Source organism: Saccopteryx leptura, chromosome 8 (assembly GCF_036850995.1).
Source record: "Saccopteryx leptura isolate mSacLep1 chromosome 8, mSacLep1_pri_phased_curated, whole genome shotgun sequence".
Lineage (NCBI taxonomy): Eukaryota > Metazoa > Chordata > Mammalia > Chiroptera > Emballonuridae > Saccopteryx > Saccopteryx leptura.
The window spans coordinates 11,462,509-11,479,446 of record NC_089510.1 but is presented as its reverse complement, the minus strand read 5'-3'; the positions used below and the strand labels follow the sequence as shown (position 1 = coordinate 11,479,446).

The following is a 16,938-nucleotide window of genomic DNA, read 5'->3' as shown; positions in this document are numbered from 1 at the left end:
AAGACCCTTTAACATTCCATATAATACTGGTTTGGTGGTGATGAACGCCTTTAGCTTTTTCCTGTCTGGGAATCTCTTTATATCTCCTTTGATTCTAGATGATAGCTTTTCTGGGTAGAATAATCTTGGTTGTAGATCCTTGACTTTTTCTTATTTTTAAGCAAGAGAAAGAAAGACAGGGACAGACAGACAGGAAGAGAGAGATGAGAAGCATCAATCCATAGTTGCGGCACTTAGTTGTTCATTGATTGCTTTCTCATTTGTACCTTGACTGGAGGGCTCCAGCTGACCCAGTGACCCATTGCTCAAGCCAGCAACCTTGGGCTTCAATGCAGCAACTTTTGTGCTCAATTCAGCAATTATGAAGCCATATCTATGATCCCATGCTCAAGCCAGCATTCCCATGCTCAAGCTGGTGAGTCCATGTTCAGCCAGCAACCTCAGGATTTTAAATCTGGGTCCTCTATCACTGCACCACTTCCCCCAGGCCAAGGACAGCTGCCGACGGTGTTCTTCCCTGGGGCCACCTGCTGTGAACTACAAAGCAGTGTGCAGATCCTTACTTTTTATCGTTTTGAATTTTTCTTTCCAATCCCTTCTGGCCTGCAATGTTTCTGCTGAGTAATAAACTGTCCATCTTATGGGTCAGTTTTTGACCCTAGTAGGTAACTGTTTTTTCTCTTGCTGCTTTTAATGTGGTCTCATTTTCTCCTTGTATTTAACCTTTGGAATTTTAATTATGTGTCTTGTTGTGGGCCTCTTTGGGTTCAACTTGTTTGAAACTCTCTGTGCTTCCTGGATAAGTGTGTTTATTTCCTCCACCAGATTAATAATGTTTCCTGTCATTCTTTTGTCATATAGGTTTATAATTTCTTGCTCTCTCTCTCTCTTCATCCTTCAGCACCTCCATGATGCAAATACTGGTACACTTAAAGTTGTCTCAGAGGCTCCTTACACTGTCCTTTTTATTTTATTTTACTGCTGTTCTGATTGGTTGCTTTTTCTTTTTTATATTCCATATTATTGATTTGATTCTAGGCTTCATCTACTCTTCTGTTGGTTTCCTGTGAATCATTCTCCATTTCAGTTAGTGTATCCCTTCATTTCTGACTGGTCCTTTTTATGCTATTAAGGTTCTTACTAAGTCCACTGAGAATCCCTATAACCCTTATTTTGAATCCTGCATCTAGTAGGTTGCAGTTAGTTCTACTGGGGTTTTGCTCTGTTCTTTCATTTAGGACATGTTTCTTTATCTTCTCCTTTTGGCGGCCTCCCTGTGTTTGTTTCTGTGTATTAGGGCAAGTCACTACATCTCCCAGGCTTGCCGGAGTGGCCTAATGTAATAGGTGTTCTGTAGGGTTCACTGACAAAGCCTTTCCAATCACCCAAACTGGCTAATTTAGTTGCACTCTATGTAAGTTGTGCACAACCTCCTGTTATAACTCATGATTCTTGATTGCTGTTGGCACCTCAATGGGAAGGATTTATCCCCAAGCCAATCAGCTGCATGGACTGGATGCAACCACTGACTACCAATTTCTGACCTCCAACCACTATGGAGGATCAGCTGGGCAGGAGGCAGAGTCCCACCCACAGAGCAGATCTTACTTTAGCCAGGCTCTGGTGCCTGCTGAGCCCACACATTGAGTGTGTCACTTATGGTAGTGGTTGCATGGTTAAGCTTAATATGGTCTGAAGCTGTCCATTGTCAGTGCTGGCTCCCGAGTCCCTCGGGAGGTCCAGGCCAAGGTCAGCTGCCGACGGTGTTCTTCCCTGGGGCCACCTGCTGTGAACTACAAAGCAGTGTGCAGACACCTGCTACTTGTGCTGAGCTTGGACATGCCCTAGCTGCAAACCACAGCCAGCTGCTGACATTGCCAAGGGTGAGGCCACTTAGCGAGAGGAACAGGTCACAGTGAGATCAGCTACTGCTTGTTTGAGAAACTATTTTTTTCACAAATTTGGCTTTTATAGATTCAACATATAAGTGACATCATACACTAGTTTTCTTTGCCTGACTTACCTTACTTGGCATAATGTCCTCAATTTTTATTCTTGTTTTCAAAAATGGCAGGATTTCCTTATTTCTCATGGATAAATAATATTCCATTGTATGCATATATGTATATCATGTATATATCACATCTTCTTATCTATATATATGTTGACTGGCACTGAGGTTGTTTCCATATCTTGGGCTATTGTAAATAATGCTGCAATATACAAGGATGTACAGATATCTCTTTGAGATACTACTTCAATTCCTTTGGCTATATATTCCTACGAATGGAGTTGTTGGATCATATAGTTATTCAGAAACACAAACTGTTTTTATAAAGCTGATCTGTGTTCCAAGTACAAAGTTACCAGGCATGCAGTTTGAATATGCACACTATTACTATGAATGATTTCTTTAAGGATATAGGAGAGGCCAAACTTGAGACAGCCCAGGAATAACTAGAGATCTTTTGCCAAAGAACTCTGCTTAGGATTAACATATAAAATACAAAGTGCATAATGTTCCAAATATTTCTTGGAAAATCCTTATATTAAAAGATAATTCTGTATTTATTTGAAATTTAAATTTAAGTGGGCATCTTCTATTTTTATTCCTTAAAGCTGATAACTCTACTTGCAGAGAACATAGAATTTTTCTTAACTATACCAATGATGGAATGAAACTGGCATTTTGAAAGTGACAAAACAACAAACGAGAGGGAGGGTGGAGAAATTAGACAAAAGAAAAGGATGTTTCCTGATACTCTAATCTCTAGTACCTAGAGTAAAAATAAACCATGAAAGTCAATAAGCAAGTATAAATGCATAAGTATACACAATGTTATAAATGAGAAAAGTTAAGCTAATAATAGTGACCAAAATCAGGTGATAGAAAAGGAGAAAGGGGAAAAGGAAAGATAATCTAATATTTATCCATGCTCCAGTAAGAAAAGACATACTCTAAAAATAAAAAATTAACAATTTCCATATAGTTTTATAAAATTATAGTGATAGGGCTAAACAAAGTTACAAAGAAACAATATAACAAACTAACAACCATATGTAGAAAAACGAAAATCTAGATAATAAAAAAATACCATAAATTGGCCGGACCAGTGGTGCAGTGGATGGAGCATCGGACTGGGCTGCAGAGGGCTCAGGTTTGAAACCTCGTGGTCACAGGCTTGAGTGCGGGCTCATCAGCTTGAGCGTGGGGTCGCTGGCTTGAGCTCGGGATCATAGACATGACCCCATCGTCACTGGCTTGAGCAAGGAGTTAGACACTCTGCTGTAACCCCACAGTCAAGGTACATAGGAGAAACCCATCAATGAACAACTAAGATGCCACAATGAAGAATAGATGCTTCCCATCTCTCTCATTTCCTGTCTGTCTGTCCCTATCTGTCTCTCTCTCTCTCTCTCTGTCTCTGTCACAAACACACACACACACACACACACACACACACACACACACTACAAAACATACAATAACACGTTGGTGTTGAGATCAAACATAACTGCCACATGATTGATTAAGGCTGCCCTGTTTGTTTTCTCAAAGTAAGGCTCTATGAGAAATATACCTCAGACAACATAATTTAGAAAAGTGAAAACTGAGATGATAAAGTATACAAAAAAATAATACAACAAGAAATATAGGATTAAAATATTTATCAGGCAACAAACTATTAGAGAAATTGGAGAAGCATATTTTTTATTGTTTAAGTTGTAGCTCAATGAATATCTCTGTCCATAATGTTACGGCATCAATAGGCATAAAGCAAATTAGAACATAAAGGGGAAAAAATGCATTAGTCTTGTCTTTCTTGAAATGAAAATTGAAGATACAAAAATAAGTAAGAACGTAGACTACCTAGATAACTAATAAAAAGCCAATAGTGTAGATACCAAGCTCTATATGTTGAAAACAAGAACAGCACACAATCTGCTTAAAATTGAAATATACCCAAATAAAATCTAAAATATCTTTACACATAATCTACAAATCATCTCCTAGAATATGGTATTGTTTCCCGTGTCTTATATCTTGTAACATTTCAGGTATAAAATCCACATAGCCATACAACTAGAATTTAAACTCTTAATTACAAATGTTTTCTTTTACATTAGGCCCCAATGCCTTTCAAAGCAGAGAGTCTTTCTGCCTTTATCTGAAAATGAGGAAGTAGAATTAGAAAAACCAAAGCTAGTTATGTATTGCTTACAATAGGTTATATATTGTTATAGGTGTTATCCATGCATTAATATTTAGTACTCATATCAATTCTTTGAGGTAAATATTATTACGCCTAGTGCAAGGTGGGGCAAAAGTAGGTTTACACTTAACTGTATGGAAACTGATATAATAATTGACACATAATATAAAAAAAATAAACTGTTTTTGCGTACTCACAACTGTAAACCTATTTTTGCTCCACCCTGTATGAAGAAATAAGTGCAGGCGCAGAGGGTTGAGGAACTTCTCCAACCTACTTAGCTACTAAACATCGGGTCAGTACCCGAACCCAGACAGGATGGCTGGTTATATATAGACTTGGTGACATTATAGAGCCCCTTTGTCATCTGTAAGGTAACCTCTTCTTCAGGAGTTCTATAAAACTCAGTACTGATGACACAAAGTTTCAAATAAAGTATCACAGAATGTTGCACAGCGCTCAGTGAATTACCCGTGGCTAACGGATAACTGTTCAGATGAGTTTTTCCACAAGGTGAATGAAAAACAAACTGCCAGGGTCCAATCACACAGAAAGCAAAACATCTCTGATTTTTAGCAAAACAAAGGGATCGTTTCAATACTGTGGGCAAGCACATGTCCCAAATAGGCTTTTATTTATTTATTTTTTTATAAATGCAGATGGTAGATTTGATCCAGAGTTGTTACATAAACACATTAGTTTAAAATGAAATTGTCCAACCTCAATAACAAATAACCGTACATCTGCTTAATAATCGTTTTTGTACCATTTTTAGAATGGAGTACTGTAATTATTTGTCCTTATAATGAATCTGGAAATGAATTGCACAGTTTCTTTGCTATTTGCAGTTAAAAATTATTTTCCTCCTTCTTCCTGACCATGCAATATTCTTTCTTTATTATGGTGAACCTGAACCATTAAACAAGAAGACGTAAATCTAAGTATATATGTTAAAGACAGTAATCAAAGTGATAAACATAAAAATTAGAATAACAAAAGAAAGAAAGAAAAATATGTGGGACATGCATGGTCTTTTAAAATCCTCTCCGTTCTGAGACTATGTCTGATGATCTCTACTGAAGACTCTCAGATTATGCTGGTATATAGTGGGCTCTAATTGTGAATGTCGTCTTATTCCCATGATAACATGACATTTTCCAAATGTTAAAAGTACAACTGCTGTTAGAAAGTTAACCTTAAGTTTGCCTCTAAATTCCTATAAATGATCTTCACGGAATAATTACATAAAAGCTGTAATATTCTATTGGGTTGCAAAACATTACGTATGTTAACTAATTAATAATTCTGACAAGATAATCCTAATGTACATTATTTTGGACAAGTTTGGTAAAAAAAGAATTATAAGTATTTGTAATAATATTGGCATTCTGGCCATAAAGACAAAACAATTTTGTTGACTAAGTAAACTATCTTAAAAATATTTCATGAAAAGTTATTCACAGAGCAAAATAATGTTTTATCTATTGTTTCTGTTTAAATAGAAGGCATTGTAATAGTGCAATATCTAGTTCATTTGACCCATCCAAAATTGATTTGGTGCATGAGCCAACAGTGAACTCATTTATTACTTTAGAAAAACAATGTTATAAATACTATTTATTCATGAATGAAAACTCTTCTACTTTACATAAGCAATTTGACACAGTTCATTTTTCTCAGGTGTACATGGGGAGAAACAATTTATATACATTATCTTTCTCTCTGTAGACGCTACATTCCCATATTTCGTTCATTTCCCCATATTCTTCTTCATTTTTTCTTATAGCCAAATGATTTTCCAAGCAAAAAGAGATGCTAGCACAAACAGCTTTTGCCCTATATTTTAAAAGATCAAAGAACCCTGGCATTCTATACATGGCACAGATTTTTGAGTTGAACGAAGAGTATTTGAACAGAAATATTCATGATGATAATGATAACAGTATTTGTACTTGACAACTCTTTACATTAATTATAAATTCTTCTTACTAAGATTAGAAAATAGTTACACGTTTCAGAAACACATATAGTTTAAATGTGGGGCAAGTGAAAAGAAAGAGGCTGATCATCTTCCTAGAGAGGAACACATGGAATGTTTCCTTCTTTGCTATAATCTTATCTGTCGGGGCCGCCTGTGATCCGATAATGAGAGGTTCTACCACAGTCTTTGGTGTTTTCAAGTTTTATCATACTTCCTCATCTCTAAATAGCTGATTTTAAAAGAGCCTGGAAATCTCATTTCCATCAGGTTTTAATTAGTCTTTTTCATCTGGGGAAACAGAGCATGATTTTTCCATAGTAAATTTCTAAAGAGTCTCTTTCAAGCTACAGAATCCACCTCGAATACTAACAAATAAACATGAATTTTGATACACATCTTCTTAAAGCCCCCAACTGAGTAAAATTCCCTAGTGAACTATTTCCATTATTAACATAGGGGATACAAGAGATAACACTTGGGAACCACTGTTACAAATAACTGATCAAGTTTGCTGTGGTGTTTGCCAAGCAGTATTCCATTGGACCTGTAGTTGAAAACTCTTTCTCTTTCTCTTTCTCTCTCTGTCTCTCTTTCTCCTCTTGATCCCTTCCTTTATTACACCCACTCCCCACTCCAGCATAGTCAGTAGAATGTGAAGAATAATGTCATCCATATTTCTATGTATTTATTTTTATGAAAATAAAAAATTTGCTTTCTCATGCTCTTCTTCTAGGTCCCAGGTAAACTTTCTCTGGCTATTGAGACTATGTCAGTTCTTAATATTTAATATACATACTTATGAAGTTGATAAACATCTTATATTATAGTTTTCATTTAAAATGTATAAACCTGCTTGGGTAGCTCAGTTGATAGCACCATCCCAACATGCCAAAGTTATGGGTTCAATTCCCCAATCAGGGCACATAAGAGTATCAACCAATGAATACATAAACAAGTGAAACAATAAATCAATGTTTCTCTCTCAGAGTCTCTCTCTCCCTCCCTCCTTCTCTCCCTTTGTTTCTCTTTAAAATTAATAAATGTAATAATTTTTAAAAATAAACATAATTCATCAGAGTCCTTTCTTGTTGCCATCCATTTTCCCCACACAAGGAACATAGAGTCTGCTTACTATTGCATTAAATTGCAAAATCTAGTACACCTATTATTTGCTAAATGATGACTATGTTCAAACTAGTAAAAGAGGAAAACAAAGTCCCTTAACTATCGAACACAAAATGTGTAGTATGAACTAAGAATAGTTATGCTACTGGAACAAAGTACTGGACTGTTATCTGAGTTTACATAATTACAAACCAGGTGGATTTTCAGGGGCACAGCCATGGAGTTATTTCTATTGAGTTCGGTGTCACCTAACATCTGCTTGGAATCATAAACTATAAACAATCTGTACTCGCTGCATAGGTTTTACCCTAGTTAAGACAGATTTTAAATATCTAAAGTAAGGTCAGACTTGAAAGAGGTCAATTCTTTCAGGCGGTTCTTTCAATCTCATTGTTTGTTAAAATAGTTATAATTATGGACTAGAAAATTGCACGGCATTATCACCAAGACAAATACAACCAGGAAGGAACAGAGGTTTTCCCGACTGAACTCTACTACACACGAAATGTGCTGTGACATCGGAGCATACCTGGGGATCCTCTTCATTCATTTTAAGAATTCATCTCAATGTCAAACACCTCGTTTTATTTCCATTCTATGCCAGATTTTCAGTTTTGATTTACAGCCAGTTATTCTAAAACATTAAAAATAAGTATATTTTCAAAGCAGCATGTTATAGTTCATTAACATGTGCTATTTTATTACAGATTTCTCTTTAATTATTTGAGGGTTGGCATCAACCCCAGAGACCTGTAGAAGAAATCTACCGGCTAGGATGATTTCTCGAGGGAAATATTTTAATATCTACAAAAGAAGATTCTGCTTTTTAAGTTTTCACTAACCTCACATGTAACTAAAGTAAAAAAAAAACAAAGTGGCAGCCAAATTAAGGGTGAATAAAGTGCCTGTGCTCATGTACACACACACACACACACACACACACACACACACACACACAGAACTTAGTAGAAATTTCTGGCTGGGAGCAGTAATGACATTTGCAAAACTACTTTAAAGAGTTCACAAACCTTGCTTAAATGCCTGTAACGTCAAAGAAATTGAAGGTCAAGTCAATATGAGCATATTATTTATTTTATAAGTGCTCAAATCTGGTGACAGAAGGATTAAGATCTGAGAAATTGAGACATTTATGAAAACAGTGGTGTCCAAAATCTTCTGCATGGCAAGGCTTAGATAAATGCAAGAAAATAGGATGAATTTAGAAACTGAAGGCATCTGGGTTTACCCCCTGGCTCTAACCCTCCAAGTCTACATCAGAATAAAGTGGATGTGCATCTCTCTGCAGGAGTTCGCTAGCATTCAGTGGGATCATATGTAGAAAGGGCGTGGCAGAGTAACGGGTGCAGAGGTATGCACGTGAATTCATCCCATCCCTCTGAGTGTATGAGGGTTCCATTAAGACCATCAGAAGGATGAGGAAATAGAAGGAATACCTAATTGAAGATCACAAATAATAGTAAACGCACAGAGAGTGCTTGCATTACACCTGGCTGTCTTGTTCTACATGTTTAACACTAACTCTATTCATTTAATCCCAGCAACAGTTGTCTGAGTAACTATTATAAGGGGGTGCAGGCGCAGAGAAGTTAAGTAACTTGCCCACGGTCACACAGTACATGAGGGGCAGGGCCAGGATTTGAGCTAAAGCTGCCAGTACCAGAGCCCATTCGTTTCTACTTCTCTAAAACCTAGTGGTTCTGACTGGGTTATTTGAGGACTTGGTTAAAACCAGTTAACAGTATTCTCATTTAAGTGAAATAAACATACGTGATCTTTAAAATGTCTACATTAAACTTGTCTGTGAGTTCCCAGCACATTTGAAGTCACTGAGACGGCACAAACTGAAATCTGTGTGACCAACCACACTTGCAATCCTACGGTGTGCTCGCCGAGGGCACCACAGAAAGATGGAGTATAATCCGCTGTAGCTGCCAATACTGAGCTCTGAGCTTGCCAGTTACTGAATCAGAAAACAAAAGCCAAATACTGAATTGTATTAGACTCCCACTCACGGCTAATGCTGCAAAGAGCCATTAGGGAAGCAATCAAGGTTTGTTTATGTATTTAAATTCTCTAGAGCAATGTGAGATATAATAACATTAATGATACTAATAGTCATATTTACTTGGCTACACGCTTTACATGCATGCTTCCATTTGCACCTCAGAATTAGCATATCGAGTGATCTATTTTTATAACATTTTTACACACCACACAGCTGGGGATGAAAACATGGATTTTCCAACTCACACAGGTAATAAACATTAGAGTCTGGATTTTAATTCACAAAGTCTATTTTGTGGGTGGAGCACAGAGCGCATTCCTAGCAGCTGTGGCTGATGCAATGCTCTGAGAAGACTCCAGCTCCCAGAACGCTCCTGGGCACACCCAGAAAGGAAGCTCGCCCACTATAAGAAAGTGACTCAGCGCCAACCACGCAGCTCCCTGATCTTTTCAGCCATTGGCTATGAAGGACATGCTGTAACACCCTATAGGCTGAACCTGTGTATATAAGCTAGCTTACTTCCTGAATAAAGTGGATCTGCGTCACTGAACCTGGTCCCCGGAGTCGGGTCTTTGTGTCTCCGTCATCCTCACGCCCGGCAGGACTTGTCCAGACTATTTGAGATGCCTTTCAAGATGATAAGGTTGAAAACATTTCAGAGAATTAAAATGTAAGAACTGCTTGACTGCCTGTGGCACAGGGGACAGAGCATCTACCCGCAGTGCCGAGGTCACGAGCTTGAAACCTGAGGTTGCTGGCTTAAGCCGAGGTCAAGGCACAGGTGAGAAGCAATCAATGAACGCACAACCACAGTGGAGCAATAAATTGATGCTTCTCTCTCTCTCCCTTAAAAACAAACAAGACTGCCCCTTGATAGAAGATTGGATAAAGAAGATGTGGTACATATATACTATGGAATACTACTCAGCTATAAGAAATGATGACATCGGATCATTTACAACAACATAGATGGACCTTTAGAACATTATATTGTGTGAAATAAGTAAATCAGAAAAAGCTAAGAACCATATGATTTCACACATAGGTGGGATATAAAACTGAGACTCGTGAATATAGATAAAAGTGACGTCATTACCAGGAGGAAGGGTTTGAGAGGGAGTAAAGAGGGACAAATATAAGGTGACAGAAAATGACCTGGCTTTTTGGGTGATTGAGGGACACAACACAATTAACAGTTCAAATGCTATGAAAATGTTTACCTAAAACCTATGTGTGTGTTTTTTGTTTGTTTGTTTTTTGAGCAAGAGAGAGGCAAAGAGAGAGACACACAAATATAAAAACCTCTGCGCTCCCGGACAACACTCCAACCAAGTGAGCTATCTGTCTGGGCTTAATTTTTGTTGATTTTTAGAGACACAGAGTGGGGAGTAAGTAAAGGAAGCATTTGTTGATTCACTCAGTCAAGCATTTTTTGTTGCTTTACGTGTGCACCCTGAACCAGGATCAAACCAACAACCTTGTATTTCAGGACGATGCTCTTAACCGATTGAGCTAACTGGCCAGGGATAAAACCTATGTACTCGTTTTTTTTGTTGTTGTTTTTTTTTTTTTGGTATTTTTCTGAAGTAAGAAGTGGGGAGGCAGAGAAACTCCCACATGCACCTGACCGGGATCCACCCAGCATGCCCACCAGGGGGCGATGCTCTGCCCATCTGGGGCATTGCTCCATTGCAATTGGAGCCATTCTAGTGCCTGAGGCAGAGGCCAAGGAGCTGTCCTCAGCACCGAGGCCAACTTTGCTCCAATGGAGCCTTGGCTGTGAGAGGGGAAGAGAGAGATAGAGAGAAAGGAGAGGGGGAAGGGTGGAGAAATAGATGGGTGCTTCTCCTGTGTGCCCTAGCTGGAAATCGAACCCGGGACTTCCACATTCCAGGCCGATGCTCTACCACTGAGGCCAACCAGACAGGGCCAAAAACCTATGTCCTCTTTTTTTTTTTTTTTTTTCATTTTTCCGAAGCTGGAAACAGGGAGGCAGTGAGACAGACTCCCGCATGCGCCCGACCAGGATCCACCCGGCATGCCCACCAGGGGGCAATGTTCTGCCCCTCTGGGGCGTCGCTCTGTTGCATCCAGAGCCATTCTAGTGCCTGAGGCAGAGGCCACAGAGCCATCCCCAGCGCCCGGGCCATCTTTGCTCCAATGGAGCCTGGGCTGCGGGAGGGGAAGAGAGAGACAGAGAGGAAGGAGAGGGGGAGGGGTAGAGAAGCAGATGGGCCCTTCTCCTGTGTGCCCTGGCTGGGAATCGAACCCGGAACTCCTGCACAGCAGGCCAACGCTCTACCACTGAGCCAACCGGCCAGGGCCTATGTACTCTTAATGATCAATGTCACCCCATTAAATTTAATTTTCTAAACAAAATATTTTTAAAAATGTAAGAACTAAAAAGCAGAACTATTTGTTGTATTATGTAAAGGGGATTTGAATTGTTCTCACCTCTTGTTTTCACACTCATTTCTTTCCCCTTTGATTGGTACTTAAAATTATACTGGAGGAGACTCCTTCAAATAAAAATGCTAAAGTCAGGGGCTCAAAGCAAAACAGATTATACCTGCCCCACTCATGGCATTTCTGAGAAAGCAACTTCATTAAAACTTAGTGTTCTTATCCTTTACATCCAGGAATGACTTATGCAAAGTGGAGATTTCTAACCATAAAAACTTCTATTAAAAATCTAGTTTACTGCTACTGCAAGGAAACTTCTTCTTTCAAAATGGGATTCTCAAAATCTTTTGTACTGTACATCTACTTGTAAGGACTACTGGATAACAAAAATTGCATGAACAGATCACATTTACAGCTTCCAATATTAGTATTTTTGTAGTAACCTATCATATTCAGCAGACAACCCCAATAACCCGTTTCTAATATGGAGGCTACTCATAACACAGGGGCAGAGAATGTCCACACATGGGGGAATACATTGTTATCCTTTCAGGAACAAGTCTCCAAAGATGTATGCTGTTCCTTTGCTGGAGGCACGACGTGTTAATGCGCAAGCATGTATCACATTGAGAGAACAAGTCATTTAAAAATCCATTGGAATAAAATCCAGGAACTATCATAGATCATAACCTTATTGAACTGAGTTATCTTGATTAGTCACAGGACAGCAAACTCACCTAGGAGTATAGTCACGCTCAGAGGTGCTCAAGCGATTTGTCTTTATTTTTTATCGAATTTATTGGGGTGACGTTGGTTAACAAAATTATACGTGTTTGAGGTGTACAATTCTATCATACATCATCGGTGCAATGTACTGCGTGTTCACCGCCCCAAGTCAAGTCTTCTTCCTTCACCAATTATCCCCCTTACCCTCTTCCTCCTCCCTTTAGCCCAATTTGCCTTTAGATGTCTAAATATCTGTGGCAGCACTCACAAATGATCATGGTATCGTTTTATAAAAATTGATACTATGTGGGTAATTATTTTTCCAAAATTACACTAATCATCTTTCTCAATCTTGGTTTCCTTTGCTGCTCAGAAGCTTTTGCTTGATGTAGTCTCATTTGTTGTTTACTCTTTTACTTTTGTGTTTCCTTTTTTGGGGGGAGTCAAATCCTCAAAAAATATTGCTAAGACCAATGTCAGAGAACCTATTGCTCATAGTTCCTTTTAGATACTTTATGGTTTCAGGTCACACATTTAAGAGTTTGATCCATTTTGAGTTCATTTTTGTGTAGGTGTAAGACGGTCTAGTTTCATTCTTTTGTATGTGGCTATCTAGTTTTACCACAACCATTTCTTGAAGAAACTTTTCTTTCTTCATTTTATGTCCTTCATAGCTGAAGGATAACTTAACCAGATAGAATACTCTTGGCTGGCATACTTCACTCTCAATATTTTGACTATGTCGTTCTAATCTCCTGGCTTTGTAGAATTTCTGCTCAGAAACCTGCTAATAGTACCTTTGTAGGTTACTGCCTTTGCCCTCCCTGGGGCAAATTCTTTTTTCTTTTTTGTCATTGCCTTTTTTTTTTAATCATTGACTTTTGACAATATATATGTATATACTCTGTCTTGAAGCAGGTATTTTTGTATTGAGAAAATCAGATATTCTGTTAGCCTCTTGTGCTTGTGTGTAGTTTCTTCCCCAAGTTTGGGAAGTTCCCACCTACATATTCGTTCTTTGCATCAGCTCTCTGTTCCTTTAACCCTTTATTCTCCGTCTGGAATACCCATTCTACTTATATTGCCTTTTCAAATGAAGTCAAATAGATCTTGTAGAGTTTCTTCACTTTAAAAAAAATCTTAATTCTCTGTCCTCTACCACATGAATTATTTCTAGATTTCTATCTTTGAGCTTGCTAATTCTTTCTTTCATATACTCTGCTTTATTTCCAGTATTTTCTAATGCATCCTTCATCTTATTTATTGAGTACTTCAGTTTCAGAATTTGTTTGTTTGTTTTTTCAGAGTTTCAGTCTCTTTGGAAAAGTACACCTACTGCCTAACCAGGTGGTGGCGCAGTGGATAGAGCGTCGAACTGGGACACAGAGGACGCAGGTTCAAAACCCCAAGGTTGCCGGCTTGAGTGTGGGCTCATCTGGTTTAAGCAAGGCTCACCAGCTTGAGCCAAATGTTGCTGGCTTGAGCAAGGGGTCACTCGGTCTGCTGTAGCCCACTGGTCAAGGCACATACAAGAAAGCAATCAATGAACAACTAAGGTGCTGACAAAGAATTCAGCTTCTCATCTCTCTCCTTTCCTGTCTATATGTCCCTATCTGCCCCTCTGTCTTTCTTTTTCCCTGTCACAAAATAATAATAATAATAATAATAATAATAATAATAAAGTAAGCTTACTGTCCATTACTTTTATACCTGAATTTATTGACCTGTCTTTCTCAGTTTTCTTGTAGCTCATTGGGTTTCTTCATGATGGCTTTTTGAATTCTTTTTTAATTAGATCTCAATCTTCCATGACTTTATGTTTAGTTTCTGGAGAACTGTCCATTTCTTTTTTGATACTGTATTACCAGGATTTTTCCTGGTGTTTATTGACTTGTTCCTCTGTCAGCACATCTGATGTAGCAAACATCTCTTTTAAGTAAGGCTACGTGTACTGATTCTAACAGTTCAGCAGGTTGGTAATTAGAAGCCTTTCTCTTGTTCTCCAGCAGCTGGCACTATATATAGCACATGCTTTTGGTTTCACTTATCTGAGTTCCTCTCCTTGTATTTCAGAGCCCGCAATTTCAACCCTTTGCTGCGTCTGCCAGAGGTGAATGCCTGGGCTTCCATGGTCCCTGCTGTCTTGCTATTGCTGCTGTCCCAGTGGCCATGGGCATCACCACTGGTGTCCACAGGACGGCAGCCGCCTTCACAGTGGCCAGCACCATTGTGGTCGTGGGGGAAGTGTCGAGGGGGTGAGATTCACGGTCACAGGCACCACTGCAGATGGAGGGACCTGAGATGTGGCCCCTGCCCCCACTGCTGCCCCGCTGTCTCTGGACTTGGATGCCAATACAGCCTGACAACCAGAGTCACGTACACTCCAGTCTTTACCTGAGCTGTCACAGGGTCTCCTCCCTGTGTAATGGGGTCTTTACAGGGCTGTCTACCCTCTGTCTTTCTGTCTTCTCTTCTGATAAGAACACAGTCATATTGAATTAAGGTCCTACCTTACTCCAATGTACCTCATCTTAGCTAATTATATCTTCAATGATCCTATCTCCAAATAAGGTCACATTCTGAGGTACTGGGGTCAAAATTTCAATATATGATTTTGTAAGACAGTGAACCATAACAGTAGGTAAACCAAAAATTTAGCAAAACCAAGACTGTCTTTACTTATTTCACTGTTTACTAGTCTAGAAGAGTATTTCTTAGCTACTTCAGGATGCTGTAACAAAAATATCATAGGCCGGCTGACTTAAACAACAGGAATTTATGTCTCACCAGATTGGGAGGCAGGGAACTCCAAGATGCCAATGGATTCTGTCTGGTGGGGGCCCTCATCTTGGTATGTCTCATGTGATTAGACAGAGAGAGGAAAAGCAACCTCCTTGTGTCTCTTTTTATAAGGGTGTTATCAAGTCTCTACACTCATGACCTCACACCCAATGCCATCACATTGGGAATTAAGATTTCAACATATAAATTTAGGCAGGGACATAAACATTCAACTCATACAGGTTAGATTAAAAGTAACACTTTCTTCATTGAAGGTTAAAATGTCAAAAAACAATGTGATATTTTAATGTTTATCAAAGTGGGCATGGTTTAAACACAGCATTTTTATAATTAAGAATATTTTCAAACTAAAAAAATGATCAGTTCTTATAAATTTATTAAATTTCATCTCATTTTTTTCAGTTTTCTTAAGCATGCAACATTTTTCAAGTATAATTAGTTGTTTTTGTTATATACAATATTTTAAGATAACAGCAGTACTTATGACCGAAAACATTATACCAGAACATAGCAAATATTAAGAAATTTTATATCATTTCTGAGTGGCTTATTGCCATGATATATAGTTCACAAAAATATGGCCTGAGAAAGTTAAATGTTACCTTTTATTTGAAAATATTTCCATGAAATTTAATTTAGTAAATAAGCCTAAATAAACAACTCAATTCCAATAAACTCAATCTCAAAAACATCCAATCATAATTAACAAATTTAGAGATAAATTTTAACTTTGAGTACCTAAGCTAGGCTCCAATTTCCTTTCCCTTTATATTTTCAAAGTATTTCTTCATCCTAATTTCACACTGTAGACAGACTTAAAAAGTGGCTCACTCCCTCAATTTTCCATAGTTCATAAACATATAACTGGTAAAATTTATTTTTTTGTTTGGCCTTTAATTATAAGGCATCAATGTAATTTTTATTTCAACTTTACATTTCTATTTAAGTTTTATTTAAAGTTTAAAAATAAATGTACTAAGCAGAAATCAGGCCATGTGGTTAAGAATGTGTCTGAAACTAAAATGCATGGGTTCAAATCCCTGCTCTATTTATATCCTTGCTCTGTAATATTGATCATAATATTTAACTTTCTGTGTCCCATTTTATTGTCAACAAAAATTTAATAATAAGGCCTGACCTGTGGTGGCGCAGTGGATAAAGCATCGACCTGGAAATGCTGAGGTTGCCGGTTCGAAACCCTGGGCTTGCCTGGTCAAGGCACATATGGGAGTTGATGCTTCCAGCTCCTCCCCCTTCTCTCTCTCTGTCTCTCTCCTCTCTCTCCCTCTCTGTCTCTCTCCTCTCTAAAAATGAATAAGCAAAATAAAAAAAATTTAATGCCTACCTAATAGACTTATTCTTAAGACTAAAGGGGTCAATATCAAGAAGAACGTGTAGCAAGAAGAAAGTGTTGTGTAGGAATAAAATATTATTATTAATATATAAACTGACATGGCAGGATGACGTTAAGAAGCTTCCTATCACACAATGGGAGAACATATTCAACAATATGTCTAATAAGGGATTAATAACCAAAATTTATAAAGAACTTGTAAAACTCAACACTAGGAAGGTAAACAATCCAATCAAAAAGTGGGCACAAGAAATGAATAGACACTTCTCCAAAGAGGATGGTCATAGACAGATGAAAAAAACGTTCA

At 38.1% G+C, this 16,938-nt stretch overlaps 1 non-coding gene across 1 annotated transcript; it reads right to left on the bottom strand.

Annotated features, from left to right (window-relative positions):
* Positions 1 to 11,594: 11,594 nt before the first annotated feature.
* On the bottom strand, positions 11,595 to 11,670 carry TRNAS-GCU (transfer RNA serine (anticodon GCU)). The gene has a single exon. It is a non-coding gene; the product is annotated as a tRNA-Ser (tRNA).
* Between the last annotated feature and the right edge of the window lie 5,268 nt (positions 11,671 to 16,938).